At 32.1% G+C, this 26,225-nt stretch overlaps 1 protein-coding gene and 1 long non-coding RNA gene across 4 annotated transcripts in view; one reads left to right on the forward strand and one right to left on the reverse strand.

Moving 5' to 3' along the window:
• Positions 1-26,225, reverse strand: part of LOC132205935 (ecdysone-induced protein 74EF-like) — a 75,235-nt gene that overhangs the window by 46,639 nt on the left and 2,371 nt on the right. The window contains exon 1 of one of the 3 annotated variants that reach the window (XM_059635327.1): positions 12,844-13,060. The exons of 1 other annotated variant lie outside the window; for it this stretch is intronic. The gene's annotated coding sequence lies outside the window, so the exon portion shown is untranslated. Of the gene's footprint in view, positions 1-12,843; positions 13,061-26,225 lie in introns of those variants that run through there. One more of the 3 variants, XM_059635330.1, reaches the window with a different exon arrangement.
• On the forward strand, positions 16,951-18,638 carry LOC132205936 (uncharacterized). Its single transcript, XR_009442729.1, has 3 exons — positions 16,951-17,025; positions 18,046-18,169; positions 18,248-18,638. It is a non-coding gene; the product is annotated as an uncharacterized LOC132205936 (long non-coding RNA).

Here is a 26,225-nt window from a genome sequence, read left to right on the forward strand (position 1 = left end):
CGGCTGGGTGTGAGTCACGAATGAATATTTTTCTGCTCTGACTTTGAACGCGAGAGACCTTCCTTTCCGCGATCGCCGCCGCCGAGACCCTGAATGTCTAACGCAGCAAAATTTACTCACCCCGCACATAATTTAGCATCTTTTTTTACTGAGTGGTAAATTTATATTTGCAGTGCGGATCATGGTTGTTTTTTTGGCATAAAATTTGTATTTTAATTGGTGTTAACATTTTTGACAATTAAAACGTTCTCTCCAATTTGGCCTTAGTCAAGGTTTTTGCCTAATTGATCCTTTCCAAGGCTTTCTAAACATAATGGATAAGCTGTTACCAAATGTGAAACGTCATTCAAAATTTCAAGCGCAGGGAGTTACTAATTTTTGCAAATTTTGTTCATTTTTTACTCTAAAATATAGAACTCTTAAAATATTACGTTAGAGAAAGTTTCTCTTAAAAATTTATGAAATGATTAATTACAATAAATAATTATGATATTTTGATTGCAAATGGAAAATTTCCTAGAATATTCTGCAGATTCAGATTCACAATTTTAGTAAATAAAAACAATTCGTAAAATTATTCAGATTCCAAATTTTTTGTTATTAGAATAAAACAGTTTTCGCAGCTACATAACCTTTGTTTGTTTGAACCTAGATTAATTTTAGAATATCCAGTGTATTTATTTTTATTATCATTATGATTTTTTTTGCGTGGGACACATTGTGATTGCACAATACTGCCCGGGGCTAACGACCTTCTTCTGTCTGCGAAAATAGACGACATTTATTTCTTGCAACACTTTTCCCCCTGCGCCTCCATCGCTTCATGCGCGCAACTATCTGGCCACTCCAGGGGCAAAGTTTGCAATCCGCGATTCATTATTACATTTTTTGCTGCTTTATTGAAGAGTGCCGGAGACTCTCATTTCACTAGAAAGCGGCAAAGAGGGATATTTAATAATTATTCTATTCTATTTATTTGGCATCATAGCTTTTATTTATCCTTCTTGTTAAAAGGGGTAAAAAGTTCTGATGTTTCTATTTTTTAATTATTTAATTATGCTGTAAAAGTTAATGATTTTGATAAAAATTAAAAGTGAACAGAAAAATTAGGTTTCATTTAGATGCAAAAATTAACTATTTTCCGGGGGAAATGGTAAATTCTATTAAAAAAATACATTTTAAACCATTTAAGAATATTGATTCAGTTTAAATATACTTTGCTTTTAAAGATAAACATTTATTAAATTTTTATGAACTCTTTGAGAGGTAAGAACTGATTTTTTTTATTTAAAAGTCAGACTTATAAATTATTGAGATTTTATTTTCATCAGATTATAAAAAGTACAATTTTTATTAGCTATTATGTGTTGTAAATTTATATACAAAAAGTATATTCACAAATAAAATTGATAAATATTTGTGGAATGGAGTTGCTGAAAATTTTAAAGGCTTACAAACAATTTAACTGACAGCGTTTTGAAGGCTGGCGATTTTTGACACGCAAGGTCGTCAAATTCCTGAAAGCCAGCGTTAATAACTGTGAAAATAATAATAATTAAAAATTACTTTCCTGATATTTACAATTTAAAAATAAATCATCAAAGGTCTTTAATTTTTTAACTACAATCTTTCTCTTGGAACTGCAAAAATAATGCGTGCAAAAAAGTGCAGAGCGAGTGAGGCAGGCATAGAGGTGATTTCATCATAACGGTGTGATTGTTGACCTTGCCTTGGAGGCCGCCGTGTACCGAGGTCAAGCTACAAGATTAAACTACTCGCGCGGCGGCCGCGCTATTATATTGCTAAAAGGCTAGCAGCGTGGCAGTCAGGGTCAGTGCAAGAAGGGAAGGTTAGGGCTGGCAAAGGTCGCCTGCCTCTCGCGGCACGGCGAGGGGAGACTTCGACGACTGCAAATCCGTGCGAAAAAAAACAATGGCGCGCATTTTTTGCATGCGAGACGAGAAAAGCATGAGGGAGCGCACCATCAATGTCAGGCCTCGATATAGCTACAGTCATTGGGAAAACGGCACAGACTCGTTACAGACATATCAATTTACTGTTTTGACTTTTTGCAGATAAATTAAGATGATTATAACTTCAGATGAAGTTAAAATCCGACAAAAATTAGATAACTTAGTTAAAAAGCTAGGCTTTTATTTATATTTAATATTTTAAATAAATAAATTACATCATAGTGATCCAAACTTTAATCAATAATGAGGTTGTAAATTACAAAGTAAATACTCGCTGGATAACAAAACAGTTTATTTAATGACATTGTGTAAAAATTTATTGAATTAAATTTTAAATTTAATCTATAAAACATAAATGTTATATTTTCTTATTATTAAAAATTTTAAAATTTTTACTAATTTATATTATTTAAATTAGTGTTTTAATAATTCATTGCAAATGCAAATTTACTTACAAATTTAAAGGTTTTCGATTTGAAGTAAATGACGTGTCAGCATAATAATTAAATTATAAAATGTTAATATATATGGATCTTGATTTCATATTTCAATTAATGCTCCATCCTACGAAGGAATTACTTTCTTTATAGTTAATTCAATTCTCGTTTATTGTGTAAAAAGATTTGCTTCCATTTGATTTAAAAAAAGGTGTTAAAATTTAAAACCCTGAATCAAATATTGAGGTTAAAAATGGATATATCTGAAAATATATTTTGGCAAACACTATATCTGGAATTGAAAACCCCAGTAGCTATTATTTTTACGCCACACTTGGTTTAATAAAAAAAACATCAAAAATATTGCTGCAAAAAATCGCAAGTGTGCACCAATCTAAACAGAATTCACTTTTGATCCTGGGAGTTCAAGTTTTTGGACAAAATTTTGATTGAGGATAATAAAGTATTCCCCGGTATTCCCAAGTGTTAAAAATTCTAACCATAAAGAAAATAATCAATAATGTAAAACGTCGCTTAAATTTTGATAGAAAAGATTAAAAATATCACAGTGGAAATCCAATTAGCTACTTTTATTTTTATATTAATTCTTTGTTTTTTTGTTTTTAAATAAAATGAAATTTGAATTTAAATTTCTTTTATTTGTGCAGATATTCTTAAATTTTATTACTTTCGTTTTCAAACTGTAACTAAAAATAGCTGGGTCCTTAACCTTTGACAATTGATATTTATGTGAAACGATTTGCGGCTTTACCTTTTATTGTTGTTTGTCTTATTTCATTGTAAACAAACAAGCACGTATATTAAAGTATCGGTTATTTTGATTGGCAATTCGACCCTGAAAAGTCGTTTTGCAAAATTATGAGACGACGCCTCGCGTTGTGCTTCAAAGCGGGCCCCTGGCAAATAATGAGAGAGTGCAAGTGTGTGTGTGTCAGAAGGTCAAGTATGAGAGAGCCCTCTGTGCAAACTCACGCCAGTCGTAAGGAAGGTTTTTTAGATGCGCAAAAATATACTGGACACTTTCGAAAAGTATTATTTGGTTTTAACATCTTCCTTATTTGGCCGAAGCGATACAACGGCGGCCTTGAGAATGTTCGAAAACACGGTGTAAACATTCCCACCACCGATTTTTATGGCAAAATTATTTTCTACGTACAATTTAGAGCTTTGTATTCAAGTATTTTTTAATTAATATACCAACAGCAGGAAATAAATTTTCAATTAAAAGATTTTTACTCTCCGGTAGGCAATAAAAATATACCCTATTAATAGATTATAGGATAAATGAAATGATAATGATGTGCTTCAGAGAATATTGAAATAAAAATTTCGTTGGAACTAAAAGGAAGTATTTGGGATTTTATTAAAAATTTATAGAAGTTCTGTTGAGTGGGCAAAATCAACAATAAAATTCTTGCAATGCTCTCGTTACATATATACTAAGAAACCGTTTGAAAATTAGAATTATTTCCTTTCAATTTGAGACGAAAAAGTTAATGACGATTGTTTTTTAGCTCCCAGGGCCTACAAAACATCAATGAATTAACTAAAATAGAAACTTATTTGAATTTTTAGAAAATATAATGCAGCTTATGAATTAGCAAATTTTTTAATAGAAGTAATTGTTGATTTTAACAAAATTTAAACGCTTTAAATTTTTGTCAACTAATATTTATCACAAAATTAACTTCTCTATATTAAATTATAATTAATTTTATTAAATCAATATTAATAATTATTATTAAGGTTATTATTATTTTTGAACAAATAGTTCATCAAAGCATTATTTGTAAACATTTTTTAATTAAAGATAATAAACTAGAATAAATAATAAATTACTACAAACATTAATAACCAGAATCACGATATTGAAAAGTAAATGAACTAAAATATTCCTTCTGCAAAATGGCTATTTTCATGTTATGTGTTAAAATTCATACTTCTCATAAACCAAACCGTTTTAAGTTTATATCTTTACTTCTATTGATTTATTGGAGAATTGTTGCTGAACGTTACTTTTTTTCAATTATTACGACAAAATAAAATTAACTCTAGTAGGTTCTCCTAACTTTTGCGAGCGAGAATATATATTCAATTTTATTATTTTGACTTTGCAATTGAAATACAAAGGAGCTAAAATTTCTTCTGCATCAACCGAAGTTGGTTTTACCGCAGTTCTTTTCATTTCTCGAACAAAAGCAATTCGTTTGCTGTGATTTGGCATTTTTGCAGCTTCGAATGCATCAATTCGCCTCGGTCGGAGCATCCGCGGCCGACGGCGCGAGATTCACAGTTAGACGCGCGGAGCACAGCGAATGCAGAGAGACTCTCTTTCTTGGATTCGCGAGTTCAGAGCCCGGCGTTTCACACGACGAGTCGCGATATTCGGTGCGAGATCGAGCAAAGATCTGACTGGTCCGACCGGCGCGCAGGGAAAGTGAAATGGGAGAAAGTAATGCGCGGGAGAAAGTGCAACAGAGAAAGACGGTGGCGCACGACTCGATTCTCAGTTTTATAAATTCGCCGCTTTACTTTTTTGCCGCACACGAATTACATTGGGCGAATCTTCGTTACCGCATTCGAGAGCACTTTCATTTTCGTTTCTGCCGCGCCGTTGATTCCGGCGATGCGCCCGAGCGGAAACCATGGAAAATATATATTTATGAGATAAATGCTTGTTTTATTTGTTTATTACGATTGCACGTGAATTTGCATCTTCAGGAAATCACGACGCAAAACGCGTATTTTGGAGAAATTTTAGCAATCATATTTTTTGAGGACCTTCTCTTTCCCTGAGCAATAAATTTTCAACTTATCCACAATTTTACTGCAATATTCGATTCTTTCAGACAAGCTTATATTTATGAAAGAGGAAATAATTTTTTAATTAAATTAATTTTTGTATCAAGAGTTTTTCTCATTCTCAATGGAAATGATTGAGTGGAGGGGGTGGGGGGAATTAGCTTGTTTAATTTTGTTTTTAAGATGACATTTCCAACATTTTGCATATAAATTAGATCGACTGGGGGAAAATAAATTTCAAAATAAAAGTAAACTTTGCAAAGCTCGTGATGCCGATTTTCTAAAATATAAAAAACTATTTTTCGAAGTCAGATCTATTAAAAATGATAAAAATTTCATCACACTCTGTCCCTCTATCACCTTAAAAAGGTTAACAAAAAATTAAAGCCACCTATATAAAAAATGTCCTGACATTGTTCGTCATCTTATTATAAACAAGTTTTAGTATTTTTTTTTTGATTTTACATGATATTGATTCTTTTATTTTAAACATGACCCTGATTTATTTGGTTTTGGGAAATACACAAGAAATGCAAGTTGATACATTAAAAATAATGCGAATCTTTCCTTTCATTTTGACCAACGGGAAACAATGACCAATTCCGACCGATATACACTGTCATAATAAAATTTAACAAATAAAAATAAAAACCCAGCAATTGAAAAGTGGACTTTGAAATTTTTAAACATATATATTTAACTGGTAAATATTTCCAACGAACAAGAGATTTAAAATACTTGAACAAAAGCAAAACACATTTCACTCACAGTATTTAAAAATCAAGTGCTTTTATCTTTTGCAAGGTCTGCTTAATATTATTTTCAACATTTGTATGTAGAAGATTAGCGCTTACTTAGTTTTTAATTGATACCTTTCGTGTACTTAACCTTGTATTTTTAATTAAATATAGCATGAAAATTATTGGATCATCAAGACATTGGTTTTGCTTCCAAACCTCACAACATCCATACTGAATGTCCTAGGCTTCAAACCATAAGATTGAACCTCAAAAATCTTTCACTTGAATAAGAGAGGTGACAATGATTGAGGGTCTAATTGTAACTCTTATTTTGAAAAGTATTTTCACTCAATTTATCAAAATGTGAGGACAAAATTATGAATAATAAAATACTCGGTATTTAATTAAAATCTTTTCACCAACAAATTTAGTGAATAACATTAAACATCATTTAAATACTTACAATTATCTTTTAATTCTGATCCAGAAATTTATTTTTTAAAAGATCATGGCGATTGTGTTAAGAAAAAATATGGTTAAATTAAGAACAATTTTACTCAAAAATAAATTAATGTTGACAAATTTAAAGCAAAAATATGGTTATCCCTAAAACACCTAAATTTAATACAAATAATTAAATTAATTATTGTGGCTGTTTTTTTTTCTAATTTTATAGTTTGTTTTTCCTCTCAAAATGAGCTGCGTCGAAAAAGCATAGTAAACAAAATGATAATTTAGAAAAAATTCCACTTCCTGGACGATCAATCACGCCGCGAAATATATGCGTATCATTTTGATGATTTGGCCACTCCGGACACGCTGCTTGTTTGTCAGTTTTCCGACTGAGAACGCACCAGAAATGCGCTCTCGTATGATATTTTCAAAAAAAAAAATTATTTATCAACACACGAGGCGAGGCGCGCACGAGGAAGGTGAAACTGAAAAGCCGCTTTGCTAATTGAATTTCGGCCTTGACTTTCCGCCTGCCAAGCCGAAATGTTTTCGCCTGCCGCCTCGTCATTGCGTACGCACCGCGAGCACCCGTGGCCCATGACCCAAATTTTTTGTTAATGTGGTGACCCTCAAAACGAGCAGCAGCCTTGATCGTGTGATGGTGTAAAAAAGCGCGCATGGCTTTATGCTCGCGAGGAGTTTCCGCGACGCAGACTTGATGATGGACACAAGAATTAAGTTACATAATAATTAATCTGTAGCAGAGAAAATAAAAATTATGACTTTGAATCATTTGCAAAATATTTGAAACATGCTAAATTTTATTTGAAAAAATAATTTTTTAATCCTTTATCTTTAATTAAATTCACATACGTTTCACTAAAATGATTTATTTTGGTTTTAAAATATTTTTTTTCATACCTTCTTGCTAATGATTTGAAAAATTGATTTTATTATCTTAATTAAAGAATAATAATTGTGTGATAAAAAACTTATTGCTTTCAAGAATTAATTACTTTTTATATATTAATTCTGAAAGCCAATATTTTGTCCATGATCAGAAATGAAATAATTTCAAATATTGGTGAAAATAGTGGAATTAAATATTTTGTGAATAATTAAGCTGGATTTTTTAATTACACTTCTTAGAGCAAAAATGCCGTAAAAATAGGTTTTAATAACAAGAAAATCAACAATCTTTTTTAACTGGTGCGATCAATTTAGAAACAAATGCATGATGTAATTTTTATGAGTGATTGCTAGTAGCCCCTTTTCGGTTCCAAATCGTATAAATATCGAACTATTCACTATAATATACAGTTAATACAATAAAATCCTGGCATATAAAACAAAAGGTTAAAACATAATAGAGTTCACACCTTTTCAAATTTTTAATGGTATTAGGGCATAACAAATTTTAAAATCTATTTCTCAACTTACAATTAGATCTTCTTTGGTTTGTTTTTTTACACATTTAATGGCTGTAATGGTTTTTTAGATCAAATGACTTAATAAATCTAAATTAAAAGAAAAAATGTCACTTTTAAACAAATTAAGCTATAATAAATAAAATATAAAATAGTGGAGATTTACTTACTATAATTTTTTTTAGGATTAATTATTAATAAAAGCTACTCTATAAGAAAATGTGGACAGTTTCATCCTGGTAAAAATAAATTTAAAACAAATTATTTTCCAATTAATTCATCTCCTCATTTTCTGTACATAATTTACATATAATTTCTACTTCTAGGTTTCATTATTTATAGATAAACGTCTATTAAATACGAGGTAAAGAAAGTTAAACTCGATCACGGCTTGTGATCAAAATCCCGTTAGCTTCTCCGCAGCATGCATGTACAAACAATATCAATTACACTGCGCGTGTACTCGCTCTTTTCTTCCGCGCTTGTATACATACACACTGCACATTGTTGTATTCATCATTTTGTTTTATCGCCGTTCCTTTTAGAGTCACTGTCCGCGATCGAATATGGAATAAGGGAAGCCGACGATAGTATTGCGTCCATTGTCCTATTGTGCACGTGTTTGACGGATTCATAAAAGTGACAAGTCGCATGATTACTTGATTCACACAAGAGTGCAGATTAATTAATCATCGCCAACAATGTGATGCTCATATATAGAGATTCTTCAGCAACATCTATTTGAACTCTGTACATCGTTCGATTTTGACATAATCAATTTACGGAGCCAAGAATTGTTTAGAGAAGAAACGAAATTTTTCTGAAATTATTGATTTGAGCAAAATAAATTACTAGAAAATATAGAACATATCTTTAAAATTGTTTAAACCTTCAAAGCATAAAAAAAATGAATAAAAAAAGCTTGCATAGACATTTAAATAATGAACATAGTTTGCCAATAACAGACGATTTTTTATTTTAAAAACCTTAAGTATCATAATATAATTGTTTGCCAAATATGACGAAAATGAATTCTGTTATTTTTTTTAAAAAAAAAAGTCAAGTTAAATGTTAAATAAACAATTGGTAGCTGTATGATAAAAAATATTATAAACTATAATTTTTAGCATATTTGGTGGGCATAAAAGATTAAATTATTTTTGTGCGTATTAAAATTCGATGAAAATAATTCATTTTTTTTTTCTTTCTAAAAACGCTTGCTGTATAACCTTTAAAATAATTACCATGATTTTTCTGACTAATGATTTTTCCCTTGCTAATAAAATTGATTTCTAATCTATTTCCATGATAGCTGGAAATTCAACCACTACACGACTTATTGTAACTTTTATTCTTTTGTGTAAAAGCATACACAAAAAATATATCTCAAGATTGATCTTGTTAGGAATTATTTTCTGCTCCAGAATTTTCACCACAGAGAAACTGAAAAATTGCAACACTTATTATGTTATCAACCCTCTGAGCTACTAGAATTTAAATAAGGAAAGAAATACATTAAAAAAGAGTAAAATTTATGTCTTATTTTCCCCAATTTACAAGATTTCTTCTATTTTCATTCAACTTCATAGCTTTATTTTATGTAATTATTTTTAAAATAAAATTACAAAAATATATATCATCTCCTCTGTGTCAAAAGGCATACAATTAAACAATAATAATAATAATTTGCCGATATATTCTGCGTCGTAAAGGAATTTTTATTTAAAATGAAAATGAGGGATAGGCTTAACATGGATTTTGTGTCTTGCAGGTGAATAATTAGTGGTGAAGAAAACTTTCAAAAACTTTTAATTTGCATATATAAATAAATTGAAAACTTTTTAATAAAAAAATTCTAAAGTGGTATTTTCTCTCACTTATCCAATTATTCAAACATCAGTCGAACGATTAGCGGGTGCACCGCGGCTAATTCATTACGATTATTTTTTTATTATCGCACTTAGAGCGCGAATGCACGCGAGCGGGCAAACAAATAAATAAGTACGAAGAGCGCGCGGTGGTGCTGGAGCGGACGGTGAAAGTGAGATTTGCGCTTTCATTTCACTCGTGAAAACTTTCTCTGTTATAAAGTCGTGTGCTGGTACTGATGCTGCGATTCCCATTTTATAAATCTATCGCCTGATATTACATACGCCGCAAAACGGATGAGATTCGCATTTTATATATTTTTTTTTTGCAGGAATGAAAAAAAAAATGGAGAAAGAAAGTGCAGGGGATGCAGCAGCTCTTCTTCTTCTTCTCGAGAGAGAGACACGGTTTTTTCGGCCAGACTGAAATTCACGAGTTGGACCCTTTTTCTCTGGTGCGCCGGTCGGGTTCATCGAACCGACGGCCGACTGCCTTGCTGCTGCCACCGCGACTTGCCACTGCAGCACAATAAACCAATACGCGAGGCGTTGAACTGCGCCTCCCAATAAGACTTTTCTTTCATCCAGCAGCAGTTGTCGAGATTGCGCTTCGTTTCGCGCGGTTTAATTCAATTTTCAACGCGAATTTCCGTCTATTCTTAGAAATCGAATTCAATATAACAAACTGATTTGATCTGGAAATAAAAGGAACTGATGCAAAAAATTTAATTCTAATTTTTAAAAAGGTTTTAAATTGGTATTCTGCTTCATTTGATTTGATTCATATTGTTGAGTCAAATCTCTTGCAATTAATTAATATTAATTTGACAAAGTTCTAATTTTTCCTACATGTTTGTTTTCAAAATTGAAGGACATGAAATTCAAATACTCTTTTTAATTCTTCAGATATTCATTATTTTTGTAGTATTTGTTTCAAAAGTTCTTAAAGAAAAACACCTTATCCAATATTTAAATTTAATAAAGTTTATAAAATTGAACAACTTAAAATACCTTGTTGTTGTTACAGAAAATAAATTTTCAATTAAAGCTTTCATATTTTATTTTTCATTTCCTGTTGCAAAAAAAAAATGCAACATTTTCAATTATAAGAGCATCATCGCATCTAATTGCAAGTAAGCTGGAGATGAGACAATGCACTCGAGACAATTCATCTCTGCCGCATCACATGCACAAAAGGATGGATTGGTTGCGCGCGCGTGAGACTGAGGAATTTAACGGCCGAAAACGCACGATAGTGAAGAATACAGTTCGCGTTGAGATACGAAAAGTAAGAGTGCTGTTAGAATCGCGGAGCGCGGCGAGAGATAACGAGCGAATATAATATATTATTGTTCCGAAAACACATCCTTTCTGATAAGAAGTGGATGAAAAAAAACGTAATTAGTCGAGGCAACAGATTTGAGGCGTTTGATGTATTGTTATGTCACTCATTAGGCTGCATTTCTTCCAGACAAACATCTCGACTTTCGTTTTCAGCCGGAGAAATTGCGGCGGTGCGACGTTTTGTGTCTCACGCACGACGACTTAATAAAATAAAAATAAAAATAAAATAACACGCATTTAAAACGACTTACTTAAATTCAGGAGAGTTGAATATTTCAAAACATCTCAATTGAGCAGATAGCCAAATTTTAAAAATTAATTTTTACTGCACACATTTCCAAAATTAATTAAAATTACATTTTAGCCATTTTTAATGCAAATTTGGAAAATAATTTGACAGATTAGACACGTTATTTTGATATAAAATATTTACATTCCTTAAAATTTTAAATAAAAAGTTTAAAAAAGCGTACATTGTATTTATTGATAAAAATATTTTTATTTTAAAAATGGTGCACAACTTTTTAAATTTTTTTTTAAAACATTTTGTGATTTGTTTTTCCCAATATGTAGTGAAAAGATGATTTTCTTTTAATTTGAAGATAAAAATTCTCATTGCTAGAAGTTGTTCAAAATGTTTATAGACATTAAAGTTATCGCAAGTAGGAAATAAAATTTTAAAAAAAATGACCAGTGCAGCAAAATGCAATTCCACAATTAGCAGGCTGCGATTTTCTGCAAGGCTGAAAACTAAATGCAGCCAAGGGCTAACGTGCGCGCAATGCTCGTTGCCCAAACTGCTTACAGTGCATTCCGAAGCTGCATTTTCAAGTGGACGAAGGGCTCTGCGATAAGAATTATATCGCGAGGGTAAATTAAACAATTTGAACGGCGCTTTTCTGCCATGCTAGCGTGGAGCCTCGGTTATTTTATCAAAGAAACTGCCTTGAACCACGCTGCGTGCACAACGTGGAATCGCGTACAGAGTAAAACTCATGTAAGGTTGAATACATTTTCCGACGTGTGAGCTGCGTGCGAACGGTTGAAGAAAAAAATGCTCATCGACTATGCTAATGAAATTAATTGTTTTAGTTACAATTGTGTTTATTAATGTACCACCGGGCATTGTTTTATTATAAATATAATTGCAATTTTATTTCTTCTGCAAGTAACATTTTTCGCTATTTTCCTGAGGTAAGATAGACTTTCTTATTGATTTGAAAAGAAAAAGAAACTTTATATACAGAGTCTGAGAAACAATTAAATGTTTATTTTTAATATAATATGGAAAATAATTATACTTAATAGTCAATATAAAATTTTGATAAATAAAATATCTTGTTTTGCTGTCTCCAAATTTGCAAATAAGCAGAGCATTAATATATTTTAGAAATATTATTTTTTAAATTTATTTATAAAAAAATTTAATGGTAATAAAAATTGAAATAAAAGAGTTTAAAACAAGTTCAATATTAAATCTATCAAACAATACATTTTAATTTTTTTTTTAATTATTTCAAAATTTATTGCTGGAATCAACTGAATTCCAAAGAATTGCTTTTCAAAAAGCGTTCTTTTAGCATCCAGTGTACCTTCACTATTTTAAATAAATTAATCATCAAGTGAAAAAAAATTAGTAAGAAACTTCACATGAAATATTTTTAAAAATTGCGTGATACATAATTTTGTATTTATTAAAAATTTGTTAAAATTTTTCTAATAGTGTTTTATAATTTTTGGATGGTGTGTTTGCGAAAATGAAAATTGCAAAAACTCACATGGTGTTTAAAATCCTTGCGAAATAATCCAATATCACATTTGCAGTACGTATATGGGCACTGAAATAACACAGCACTGAAAATATTCGGGGCACACTGTAAATCCCAGGTAAAAATCCTCGCAGGCGCGGGGGCGCGAAATGGAACTAGGAAATATAGTCACGGGGTACAACAGAAAGGGCCGGCGCACGGACGAAGACTGTTTTGCCGCCGAGTCCGATGGTAAAGGGTCCCCTCTACGCGAATGCCCCACCAGCCGGAGCGAGCAAGACTAAATCGCAACTTTCTCGCAGTCATCGTCGCGCTCGCAGAAGGTTGTGCAGAATGAAGGTTATGCCCTCGTCCGCAATTTTGCATTATTTTATCGCGGCGGCGCGAGCGCGCGAATCTCCCTTCGGCTTGTTTTTCCATGTCGTGTATTTATTTTGCTTTTCGTCGGAAAATCGTAACAAAAACTAAACCAATTTCAGAAATTGTGCCGTCGCTGATTAGTTAAGTTAGTTGTTGTGCCAATCGGCGCTTTTTGCTCTCTGTGTGTGTGTTTGGCCCTGGCGATCGGCCTAGACGCGCGATCTATGCGATAGGCAGTCCTAGGTCAACTGGTGTGCGAATATTATTATGACGAGCCGCCTGCAATTATTACGTGGTTCGTCTCCATGTGCTTATGCGTCGAAGCAACTTCATTTCATCCCACCAAGATTAAGCTAATAAAAGCTCTGATGGACTGGGGTTGAGAATAATTAACCTATTTACTATAAAAGGAGCTAAAATCAGAAAAAAAAAATATAAATATCAATATCAATTTTTAGAAGATGGAAAATTTAATGATTTTCTTAAATTCATTTTTAAACCTTTCTTAAATTCAATTATCATAAATAGGGGAGCATTTTGAGCAGACAGTAGTCGTGAGATTTATTTTTCTTGGATACTTCCTTTCTCTTATTTTATTTTGAACAGATTTGTAGTTGTAGAAAGACAGACTGCCGCATTTCAGCCAAATAAAACTGTTAAACCAGCTCGGAACTCACAGTTGTTCCCATTCATTTTGAATAAAATTGACTGATTAATGTTTTTTTAAATGAAAATAGCCTATTTAGAGCAAAATATTTTTTTATTCCCAAATATTGTTTTTTGGTTAACATGAAAGTTTTTATGAATGTTTTTACCTTACCAAAATAAATTTAAGAACAATATAAATTTAAATTGCATGTGATTGGGATTAGATGTTACTAGAAGCAACAATTTTTTCTTAATTTTATTAGAAGATTTAATTTTGATTCGATTATTATGTTTAAACTCCATGAACTTGAAGTCATTTAAAAAATTTTAACGCAAAAACCAATATACATATCAATGCAGTTTAATTTCCAATCGTTATTTTTCATCATACTTGATAATTATATCTTTTTAAATTAAAATTTTAATTGAAAATTTGGCATCGTGAAAGAAATGCACAGTTCGAAATCTGTCCTCTGCTATTTATTTAAAATTGAAAAACGATGATTCAGCAGGAGTTTCATGTTATCCATCTCGAAAGACTGACATCGCCAAGTGGGCGGTTGGTGAACGGCGAGAATTATGACGAAAAATCATGGAGATAATTGCCGGGTAATGACGCTGCCCGTCACCGTGTGTGCAAGCGAGCCTACATTTATCCATGCACCGCGCCAGGTTGATCTAACGGGACTGGATGCTGCTCGGGTATTTATAATAAAGTACTTATACACATTTCTTTTGGCGCAAGTGCATTTTCCTCACCGGAGCCAACTGATGCAATCAAGAGAAAGAGACAAATTATCATTCATATCAGAGTGAAACGGGATTTTTGTAATTGAAATAATGTACTGAATTTATCTATAAAATAGTTACTCCTTCCGCCCCTGCGAACTGGTTGAAGAAATTTTTTTTATTTTTTTTTAAATTATTATAATTAGACATGACTTTGACAATTCATATAATATTTTGTAAAAGTTTAAAAAGAAAAACATGCCCTAAATTGAAGGTGACAATTTAAAATTTTGGTTTTAATAGAATTAAAAGACAATTTATAACCAATGATATAAATTTAAAGTTTTTAATTTAAAACTAAATATAAATAAATGGAAAAAATGTACAATAACTTAAAACTTAGTTTAAAATTTAAATTAAATATTTGAAAATAGATTTCATTATTAATTATACAAAGTATTTATATTTTTCTCCCTAGAAATTGTAAAATATGTGAAAGAAATTTAAAAAAATTTACAATTTACCTCTTTAATTGAAAGATAATTTTTGTCCTTGTCGATAATTTGCATCTCATATTTTGCTAAATTTTTTAAGCTTCATAAAATTAAGGGCATATAAAAAAATCCTAAGCTTTGCTGATTATTTAAGGACATGAATCTCTTCCTATGTCATTTTTGACGTTGCTTTTTATGGCGTTGCTCTCTGTAGTGTTTCCCTGCAAAAAGTGTTGAAGAGGAAGGCATATTCAAGAGAGTCGGTTTGGCACATTCATGAATATTCAAGCCGCAAAGAAATGGAGAGTGAGATTCACTTTTTAAATGGAAACGAGAGCAAATGAAAGTAAAATTCGTAGGCTTGCTTTTTATGACGATTCCACTTTCCTTTTTTCTCATGGCGCGCGACTCTAGCTCATTCACATAGGCAGCGTCTCTCGACGAGAACCTCCTCATTGTGCACAAATAATATCGCCGCAATTGAGAGTGTCCTGCTGCTAATCACCTCTGCGCGCTCTCGTTGTTTGAGATTTCGGACTCAAAAGTCGCGGCGCGAATAAAGGGACAGTAAAAAGTAGTATAGTAGACCGGCTTGGTTTCTCGCGGCTTTTGCGTGGACGTACTTTGGATAGAGCGGCTCGAGCTGGCTTTTTAAGCGCCACTGATGTCGAGCGAGTGAGAGAGAAGAGGTGAACGACCGAATTTTCCAGCAAAAACGCGATGACTGGCTGCGGAATAATGTAATTCAGAGCATTTTTGACTGTGTATGGTGTCTGCCAAAAAAAAAAAATTGCTTGCATACAATTTGAGAATTTCCCCTCTTTGTGTGCAAAAATTTAAATAATACACAAGTTAAACAAAAATTAATAAATTCACCAAATTCACTCTATTTCCTTCTGCTCCATATTTTTTTTGCAAAAAAAATGGAATACAAAATCATTTCCATAATCACTGAAAAAAATTAACTGTTCCAATAAAATTTTTTTAAATTATTGCACTGCTTTGTCCAATAATTTAATGCTTTTGTATCTTTGAAATTTATTTTTGTTTTGCAATTTATTGAACATTCTTGCAGCAATTGTACAAATAAACATCATTAATTAAGGACTCCTCATTGACATAATCAAATCAAGTCTTTACTACAACGTTGGTTGAGATTCCAAATTATTAAGAAATAAACAAAAATTGCTCTTATTGTTGCAAAGACTTGATTTGACTATGCCAATAAGGTGTTCTTAATGTTGAAGAAAGTCAGGAAAATAATTTGACTGTTCATTTATTATGATTTATAAAAATATAACCTTAAGAAAAATGGCTCTTACAAAAAAATTCAGCTGTAAATAAACATCAGAATTTCAATTATTCAAATTGGCTTTGACTTATTAACCATCAGAGGAGAGTTTTGAGAAATTAAAATAAAAGAGATATGCCAAATCAAAATGATTCAAATTGTGACCAAAAACTTTTGGTTCGCCACTTAATTTTTGGGAAAAAAGAGAGATTAATGCAATTAAGCCATTTAATTGGCCTAAGAAAGTTTCCCCACCCCAATACCCAATGCTTCTGACTGCTTTTCAAACTTAAGTTTTTTTCAGGCTTGCAGACTTAGAATCTTTAGTTTGCTGGAAAATCTTGTGTTCAAGAAGAAAATCACGTCCAAAAATCGCAATTGAAGATACGAAAAAGTGCGAAAAAGCTTTTTTTGTGGATAGGGTCTCTGGCGGGCGAGTCTCTCAATTTTTATTTTAATTAGCTTGGCTGCGAACTCGGCGCGGCGTGTGTAAAATATCGCATGGAGTGAAAGTTCCCCTGCTAAATATACCGCGGACGCACGCGGCAGATCCGCGCGTCTCCGCTGCCCAGCCTGATAAAGATGCTGAACCAAGTTCACTCACTCTCGGCGGCCGCCGCGCGCTGTGTATGAAATTATAATGTTTTGGCCCGCCAAGGAGAAAGGAGTGTAAGTACGGTGGCGGAGAAAGTTCATATATGTGAATATGCAGCATCTTGTGGGCAGCTACGCTGGCATGTCCACTCGATTCAATAAAAATGACACAAAGGGCTGATCGCTGTAAAAGACAACTTGCTCAAGTTATAAGTGATTTGGAATTAAATTAAATATTATCACGCTCCATTTAACTCTCTATAAAATTTATACTCAATATTCATTTTTTTCTTCTAAATTTATCCAGTTAATACTACCGCTATAGAAACGAATCAGAACATTTGAATGCATAATTTACTTTCTCATTAGCAGATCCTTTCAATTAATCATGATCCGGGTAGACCTTGATTCCCTTTTTAGGAGTGTAAATCTGGCCATTCAAATTTTAGTCAGTTTTGTATTAATAATCTGACTTTTTTTTAGCCAATTTTCTACAATATTTTACACTGAAACTGTAGCATTGGCTCTGCTTTTATTTTAAAATTATTTAAATGTATGGAAGGCCACAACTGACTATAATCTGCAGATTTTAGGTGAAACACAAAATTATCCAACTATTCATAGCCACCAATAGAGAATTTAAATATATATTTTTAAAGAGTTCTCAATCATTGTTGTTTCAATGTAATTTTAACTTGGTTTTATATACGGTTTTCGTTAAGAATTTGATTGCTGATTTGATATAAATGATTGAAAAATAAAAATATTTTAGGTGAAAATTTCGCCTAAAAATCTGAGAAGATTAATTTTAGTATTTACCTGTTTATTTATGTTGGGAAGAAATTACAATTATCTTAAATTTTTATCTTCATTGTAAATATAAGAAAATGGAATAATAAAATCTTGCATATTTAATATTGAGTGGCGTCAACTTTAAAACACTTAAAAATATAATAAAAAATGCAGTTCATTTATGCTCCATTGATATTGAATATTCAAATTCGCTTGCAGATAATTTATTTGAAAACAAAACGAAATCATCTGATTTTGAGATCCTTCAAATACTTAAATTTAATAATATTTTTTTATTTTCAGTTGCTTTAAACTCTTGACCCCTGGTTGCGACGGTGTTATGCAACCGCTCCAGACAGACGTGCTCGCCACCATGCATAAGCACGAAAATTTCAGGCGCTCTGCTTCTCTTTGACGGAGCAAACAAGTGCGTAATATCGGTCGCAATTAAAATGATTAAAATCGCACATATATACGTGAGTTGCATTATTTCCTGATTTTCCAGGGTTGAAGGTCTTTCGGAAGCAAGGATGATAAAGAAAAATACAAGAAATGTCCACGACCGCGTAAAGCACCTGCCTAACTTGTAGGTGCCGAGACCACTTTTCTTCCTGTTCTTTCAAGAGCTTCTCGTCTATGTTCATCATTGCATAATTTTTATAAGTGGAAAACAGATATGACGCTGTTTATCAAGAAATGATATTTGTTTGTATTAGTATTTTTATATAATTATAGATTAATTGTGATAAATATTAGATATTTTTTTAGATGTTTCAGTTTGAAAATATGCGGAGTTTTCGAAGAATTATTTTCTGAGAGATTTTACGCGGTGTACAATAAATTTCAGAGATATGTTCAGATTTTAACTGTGAATTGCCAACCATCATACGAATTCTTTTTTTACCAGATTATTTAATTACATTTTAAAGAAATTTATTTCAAATATTATGAAAAGCAATTTTTGTGAATTTGAGTTTGAATACAAATGAAATTTACAATTTCAACCCGTTCTCAAAACAAGTTCTTATTTCACCAAGTTTCTTTATATATGTATATATAAATTTTTAAAAATCTTGAAAGAAAAAATTTTATCAAATATGATTTGCAGAAAACCACCATAATTTAGATTAATCAACTTCAAAATATCCTCACTAAAAAAGCAAAAGTAATTTTTGAAATAAAAACTTCTTAATCACATTAAATCAGTTTTTCATCTTGTTTCACCTTCTAAATAACTTAAAATTTAATTTATTATCTATTTAATTACTTCTATACAATTTTAGTAGCACCCATTTTTCATTATAATGAAGATGATGAATGTTGTTTAGCTTTATTTTCAACGCGTATATAATTCAAATAACAGTACAAAACTGCACCCATCAATAGCTGCAAAAAAATCGCGGGCTGGCGATGAACATTGTGGACGCGCGCACAACAATAATGCACAAGAGCCTGACTAACTAAGGCTGCCCTTGTGCGTTTGAGTTTTCGCAAGGTCGTCACAATAAGCCGGCTCGCTCGGAGGATATTAATAAAAGTTCGCCTTGTGCATACGAACCTTGCTAAAATCTTTCTCCAGCAGTGCGCGGCTCTCGCACAATATTATAAGAGAGTGAGCAAGCATTCAACATCTCCTTATATTCCACACCGACTAACCTTCCCGATAGTCGATTTTAACCCGAGGTCCTCTGCTTCGTAGCACCGTCAAAATTTCCAGTTTCGTAACTGAGATGCCCTTGTTGTGACCCTTTGATCCTGTGACTAATCATTAAAACCAGCGCCCAAGATTTAAATTTCCTCATATAAGTAAATTTCAATATAATTTATTATTAGGGTTTCCCGCAGAATATTTTGCAATTTATTCCGAATTTTCGGTCTGATACTAATAATATCAATTAATTTATACTAAAATTTAAACATTATTACAAAATTTAGGAAAGAATAAATGAAATATTTTCATTTTCCTTCTATTATTTAATTTTTTTACTGCCGCTATTGATTAAAAATGTATTGTAAAGGACAAAATGTACATTAAAATATTTATTAAAAGCAGATTTTCTTGAGTCTGATTTCTGCAAGTGTTTTGATCTCTCTAGAAAAGGTCAAATATTGTGCTAGGGAAAAGTGGTTGAAAAGTGCACTGCCTCGCTCTCGCACCGAGCAAAACCTCGTCTTGGAAAAAATACTTGTCTAGCAGGTTTGAAAATTTATAAGCAAAGCTCGCACTATAAAATGATGGCCTCGGGAACAAGATACTTTGAATGCAGAGAAAGAGGTACATAATCAGTCTGAGATGGATTTTTTGAGGAACACATATGCTGCAATTATAACGCACGAGAGCAGTGATTATTACAAATCTCCAATCTGGTTTTGTAGAGTACGAGGAACTGACTAGTCAGAAGAGCTTTCCTCGCTTCTCTTACAATTAAATATAGGCATAGAGAGGAATTCCTGCTTTTCTGCGACTCTCTCACGTTGCAATTTTTGTGAGCAGAAAGGACGCGAGTGACCTTTTGTTAGGAATTACACACGCACATGCATATCCTTACGCCGACCTTCAGACCTGATATTTAAATGATCTTAATTGTGGCTTTAGAACAGGAAGACAAGACGAAAGGAAAGTTGGTGGATATATGCAAGGTTTAAACAGCTTTTGTAATTAACCCCCAAGTTAATCAAGTCTGCTAGGTCATTCCGTTGAGAATGAAATTATAAATTATTGCCGAGTAAAAAGATGCAAATAAATATTTATTAAAAAAAAAAATACTTCTATGATTTTTAATTGTATTTATTTTATTTGTTACTCAGAGGTGTAGTTTTTATGCTCTTTTACATTCATTAAAATTTTTATATATTCTTATAATGTTGAAACCTTCAAGCTTAAAATACACGAAACCAGATGCAAATAAGAATAGTTTAGCCAAAGTGCCAACATTGTGCTATGCTTTAAACTTTATAATTATTCATTTTATATGTCGCCTGCAAAAAGTTAAAACGAAGTATATGAAATTAAAAAAAAAATTTAATATGTAACAAAAAATTTATTACAAATTTTATTTAAAAAATTTATAATTGAATTAAATGTTTGAAATAAAAAAGATTTACTTAATATATATAAAAAAAAATTACTACTAAAATTTTAATTAAGGTCTTTGTATTAACAACAACAAATTATTATTTTGCATCTGAATCAATCTGAATGCAACAACTAACAACATACAAGATTCATTACAAATTACAAATTTTTGTGCGTTAACGTCGAAGAAGAAGAGAACGGACAATTTTAACTTCAGTTTCATTACGCGCTTGCAAGGTACAAAATAGTGCGCTTACGTACACCAACATTTTATGAGTCTCTTCCCGTTAGCTCGAGATTTGTAGCTCACCTGGCAAAAAATGCATGAACGTCTCTGCATTTGCACGCGGGAGATAAAAGCGGCATATGGCTAATTATTCATCGCCACTACCTGCTGCCGCTCGGAGAAATGACCTTGGTACAGTGACATTGCAAACGATAGGTGTAAATATATGAATGCGCGTTTGCCACTTGATGAGCATTTAACGCACGTATTCGCGTTTCGAAACCAAAATGAATAGACATTTGCGCTGCACAACACACACGCTGGTGTTTCGCTTTATTGCCAAATCTGCATCTCTATGCATTGCAGAAATTAACTGCCAACGAGAGTCATCCGCAAGGATATTTATATCCCTTGTGTATATGCAAAAGCGCACTCATCGCAGTTGGCAAATCGAAATATTGGTAATGAATAATTCATTTGTTTTAATTTGTATATAATTAGATACAGACTATAGGAAATTAAAAAAAAACTGATGAATAAATAAATTAACTATGCGGCCTTGTCATGTTGGAAACAGCGGTTCTTGTTATCAACATTCAGTGCAGTAATTTTTTTATCATTTTATTTGTGAGATTCCACAGACTGAATGTCTAGCGAGTCAATAAAAAGGGAGAGGCAAAAGCTGGACTGGTGCATTCATGTTAATTACAGTAAATTTTGCAGAACTGCTTGAGTAGAAATAGGACGAAAAAATTAAAACGAATTATTATAATTTATTTTTGCTGTTGCTTGTTTTTAAAACCACATTGTTTGAATATAAAATTATTTGATAATTTGAAAAATGCGCAAGAAAGGTTTTTTGGACTTGTAAAATTCTTGCTAAAACTTCCAAGATCAAAAAATGACCCCATCTGGTGCACTCAGCCTCTTGTTGACCTGATTTATTAGTTATTATATAATATTTTTTTTTGGTCATTTGTCACTTTAAAATTGTCCATAATTGCACGAAATTAAAATAAAATTGGTTAATAATTATTTAAAATAATTTGTGCATATTAGCGATCAAGGATTAAATATATATTTTATTCAAAATAATGAAAATATTAATCAAATATAAAAATATAACAATTATTAATGAAAAAAACTTAAAATATTCAACATGATTCAGCATAAATAGACGAATGTCTGTGATTTTTGTAATTTTAATTTTAAAAGCTTCAGAATAATAAATTTGTATTTCTTTTAAAATGGAGACATTTTTTTTACTCTTTTTTAACATAATTAAATTAGTTGTAAGTGCAGGTTATCATTTTGAAAGAATCAAATTAAAACAAAATTCACAAACAAAACGTTGTCGATTTAGAAATTATGAAATTTTTATTTTGCAGTTAGTTCGATTCAAAAGTTATGATGAAAATTGCTAATTGTATCTTAAAAAATTTAGGCTTTAAACCCCATCCTAAATGAGATTAATTATGTCTATGCAAAAATTTACATATTTTGCTTAAAATAGAGACTTGAATTTTCATAATTTTATGTATATGAAACAAAAAGGGGACTCTAGGTACAAAAAGAATATAAAATGTGGATTACAGCAATAATTATAATTCTAAGACTTTCTCATTAAGAAGCGATTAAATAATTTGAAACTTTTCACCTCCCATTCATAAATGATTTTGTGCAAACTGCGTTGTCAGTGAAAATTCTGCAACGGTAGAGAGCAGAGAGATCTTGGCACGAGTCGAGATATTGAGCAATAAAAAAATCTTTCGGGGGGCTGCAGGTAGGCGAGTCGGGCGCACCACTACTTGGTTGCGAGCTCATGCGATGCACACAGAGTCGCGTACATAATTAGCTATGTATGGCATTTTCAGCCGCAGCTGATTGCTTATTATTGCCGAGTGAGAAGGCTCGGGCAAGGCAAGCCGTTGACCCGCTCACGTCACTCCGCGTGACGTCACGGTGGATGGATGGAACAGAGACTATGCAAGCGAGTTCACCGCTCCTGTGCGGCCACCGGCTTCAAACACACTAGTTCTTATCGCCCAGCTCTAGGCATTAAGTCCGAAATGTGTATAGAGTGTGTGCTTTATGGAAAATTTTAAGCAGAAAGTACAGTTTTAGGGCAGCAGTTAAATTTGCTTAGGAAATTAAATACAAAAAATTACTTATTAATTTGTTTGAAAATGCCGGAAAGTGCAGCAAACCAGTTGATAAATTAAAAGAGAAAAAATCAAGATATGGCAAAATATTTTTAAGCGCAATCCCTAATGCGTATATTCCATTAAAATACATTTGCAGAGAACTAAAAATTATGATAGAAGTTTAATGTTTGTTTATTAATATTTGATCAATTAGAAAATTATCATCGTTTTTTTCTAAAATATTATTGACTTTAAATATTGGATAAAATTGTAAATTGTAAAATTACAATTCACCAAGAAAAATAATAAACAAAAACCTGGAGGATTCTTTTTATAGAAATTTGAAAGCTCAAGAAGTGTTCCCATGCCTTAAGCATAATTAACTCCTAAAACAATAATTTCCCTTTCAAGTAATTTGCAAAGGTTTTAAGCCCAATTAACTGACTCTCCAAACAAAAACGTCGAGCATTATACAAATTCCCATAGCGAAACTTCACACAACACTCTCATCCGCTTAATAGTCGTTTGGCACAACAACCTGTTTGATGCTTCATCCTTCTGACAAAATTATATCTTTCATCTCCGATTCACAATTAAATTTGGACCAATAACATTCTATCATTTTTTGCATGGCAATTCTAAATCAGGGTGGAAAGTTTAGAGGAAATATCTGGAAAAGCGAGAATTTGTTTGAGCGTGTACACGTATATATGACGGGGCGGTCAACGAACCCTGTGTTTACAGTGAACAGCAGTGCGGTGAACGCACCGTGCGCCTGCTGCCTGTGTTAGAACCGCACACATTCGGCCAAATGGTGGACTTTTGAGTGGCGCAAAAGTGGAATGATCGCACCCCCTTCCGACTTAAGAATAATCTGGCGTTGGGGTTCAAGATCCGCGTGATTGACGCGATTCAGACTTGACTCTTCACAGCATGAAATAGCTGCTTAATTTGAGTTTTAATATTTTCAAGAGATTTGAAATTTAGATATGAATGCAAGGAAATGATTTAAAATAATTTAAGTTTGTTAATATATTTATAAGCTACTTTCTATAAATAGCAAAAATTATTTTTATTTAATTATTTGAATACATTCAATTTATTTAAATAAATTAATAAAACAGCACATAATATGACTAAAATAATACAAATTGTATTGATTTTAATAAATTAATTTTATATAAAAATTTTATAAATATTTTTTTTACGTAAATAAATAATTTCTTTTAATCTTGTATTTTTTTAATACTTTATTTTTTGCTCTGGAGATTTAATATTTTTTATTGATTCTCGTCTAAAATTATATGAATCGCAATTATTTATCATTATAACAATTTAGGAATTAATTTGCTTTGCTGCTTTACATCGAGAGGCGCGCGACACGTGATTTCGCCTTTAATAGTAAAAGAAAGTGTCGGTGGCACACGCAGTTTCGCAGTCAGGCGCGGAGGTTATTCACACCTGCAGCCAACATCACAGAAACAACCCCCTTCTACTCCCCGTGCGAGAGTTTTTCCACCCCATCCCCTCCCTTGACGCCCGCGAGACTAGCTCGCATTGACCCCAAGTCGCAAGAGAGTATGAACTCGCCGCGTTGACCATTGCTCGGCAACGCCAGGTTTTGACCGCGGAACAGTAAAGTTGCACCTAATTATCGTTCAAACCCCCATTTTGATATTATCGCGGTGAAAACTGCTTGCTTTCTTTATCACTGACAATTTATTTATTTCAAGGCAAGTAGTCTGAATTTGCGACACATTAAAACTCTTACTTCCTACTTTTCATTTTCTTTAATGAATTTAAATTATTACCACAGAAATCACAGAATATCTAATTTTGCGAATTCTCAGCTGGTTTTTATTAGTTTATAAAATTTATTTTATTTTAAATAATTTTATTGCATTATTTATGCTGAAAATTTAAATATTATTTTTTAAATTCTGTTAAATTCTATTTATTACATACAAATTATCTATTTCTAACATTTTTGGTTAAATGAACTAAAATTAATTATTAATAGCAAAATTTTAAGTAAATAAAAATAAAATGCAATAATTGATAAAATTTATTTTGGAACTAAAATTCAAGTATAAATTAATTTAAATAAATTAGGGCCAAAACTAACAAGCACAAACTGAATGTTTTGTGTCAACTCTAGTGAAGATGCATTGCTTCTGTGAACTACTCAATAGAGTTCAATAACTCTTGTTGCTAATTTAATAGGACAGACTAGAGGGAGCGTGTGCGTGCAGCGTTTTGCAACGGCGCCTGCCTGCATAGGCAACCTGCTGGAGGTCAAGTGCAATAAAAAGTGCACGCGGCGGGGCTATCCGTTTACCAATGCTGCTCACAATGCATGTATTCGTTTCACGTTATGGTCGTGCGTGCGTCCATTCAGATGACATGCAAACGCGCGAATGTAGCGGGACACAAAAGAAATCGAAAAAACTAGCTGCATTATGCATGTGCGCGTCGGACAGTTGGATATAAACGCAGCTCGATTTTGAATGTTGTTTGTTGTCAATGAGTGACGTTGACGAGGATGCAGGAAATCTAGCTGCGGTTATGATATATAGTGCATCGTTTCGGAGTGCACGTGCAATTTCCATTTCGACGGCGCCAAAACGAAAGGGAAATCGTTTTGTGGTTGTTATATGCACGCTCGCGTTGTTAGGAAAATCATTGAAACAAAAAATGACTATTGAGGTTCTCAAATTGTAAATAAACTCGGTCTCGTCATTAACTGGAGAAATTCTTAGATAATTTGGAGGAACAAAATTATAAAGTTAAATTGTTGAGTTGCAATTTTTAACTTTTATTTCCTTTGTAAAAGCAGAATATGAAACTTTAAGACTAAAAAATAAGAGTAAGTTGAGTTAAAAAAAGGTTCAGCAAAATACCATAAATTTCGCAACACAAAATTTACGCTTTGTAGAATTAATAACCTCGGTTCGAATATTTGTTAAAATTTAAAATCATTTCCTCTTCTTTTGCATTTTAAAACGATGAAAAACGACTTATTCAGGAAAATATTTTT

The sequence above is a fragment of the Neocloeon triangulifer genome, unplaced genomic scaffold, assembly GCF_031216515.1.
Source record: "Neocloeon triangulifer isolate White Clay Creek 2 clone unplaced genomic scaffold, ASM3121651v1 ptg000003l, whole genome shotgun sequence".
Taxonomy (NCBI): Eukaryota; Metazoa; Arthropoda; class Insecta; order Ephemeroptera; family Baetidae; genus Neocloeon; species Neocloeon triangulifer.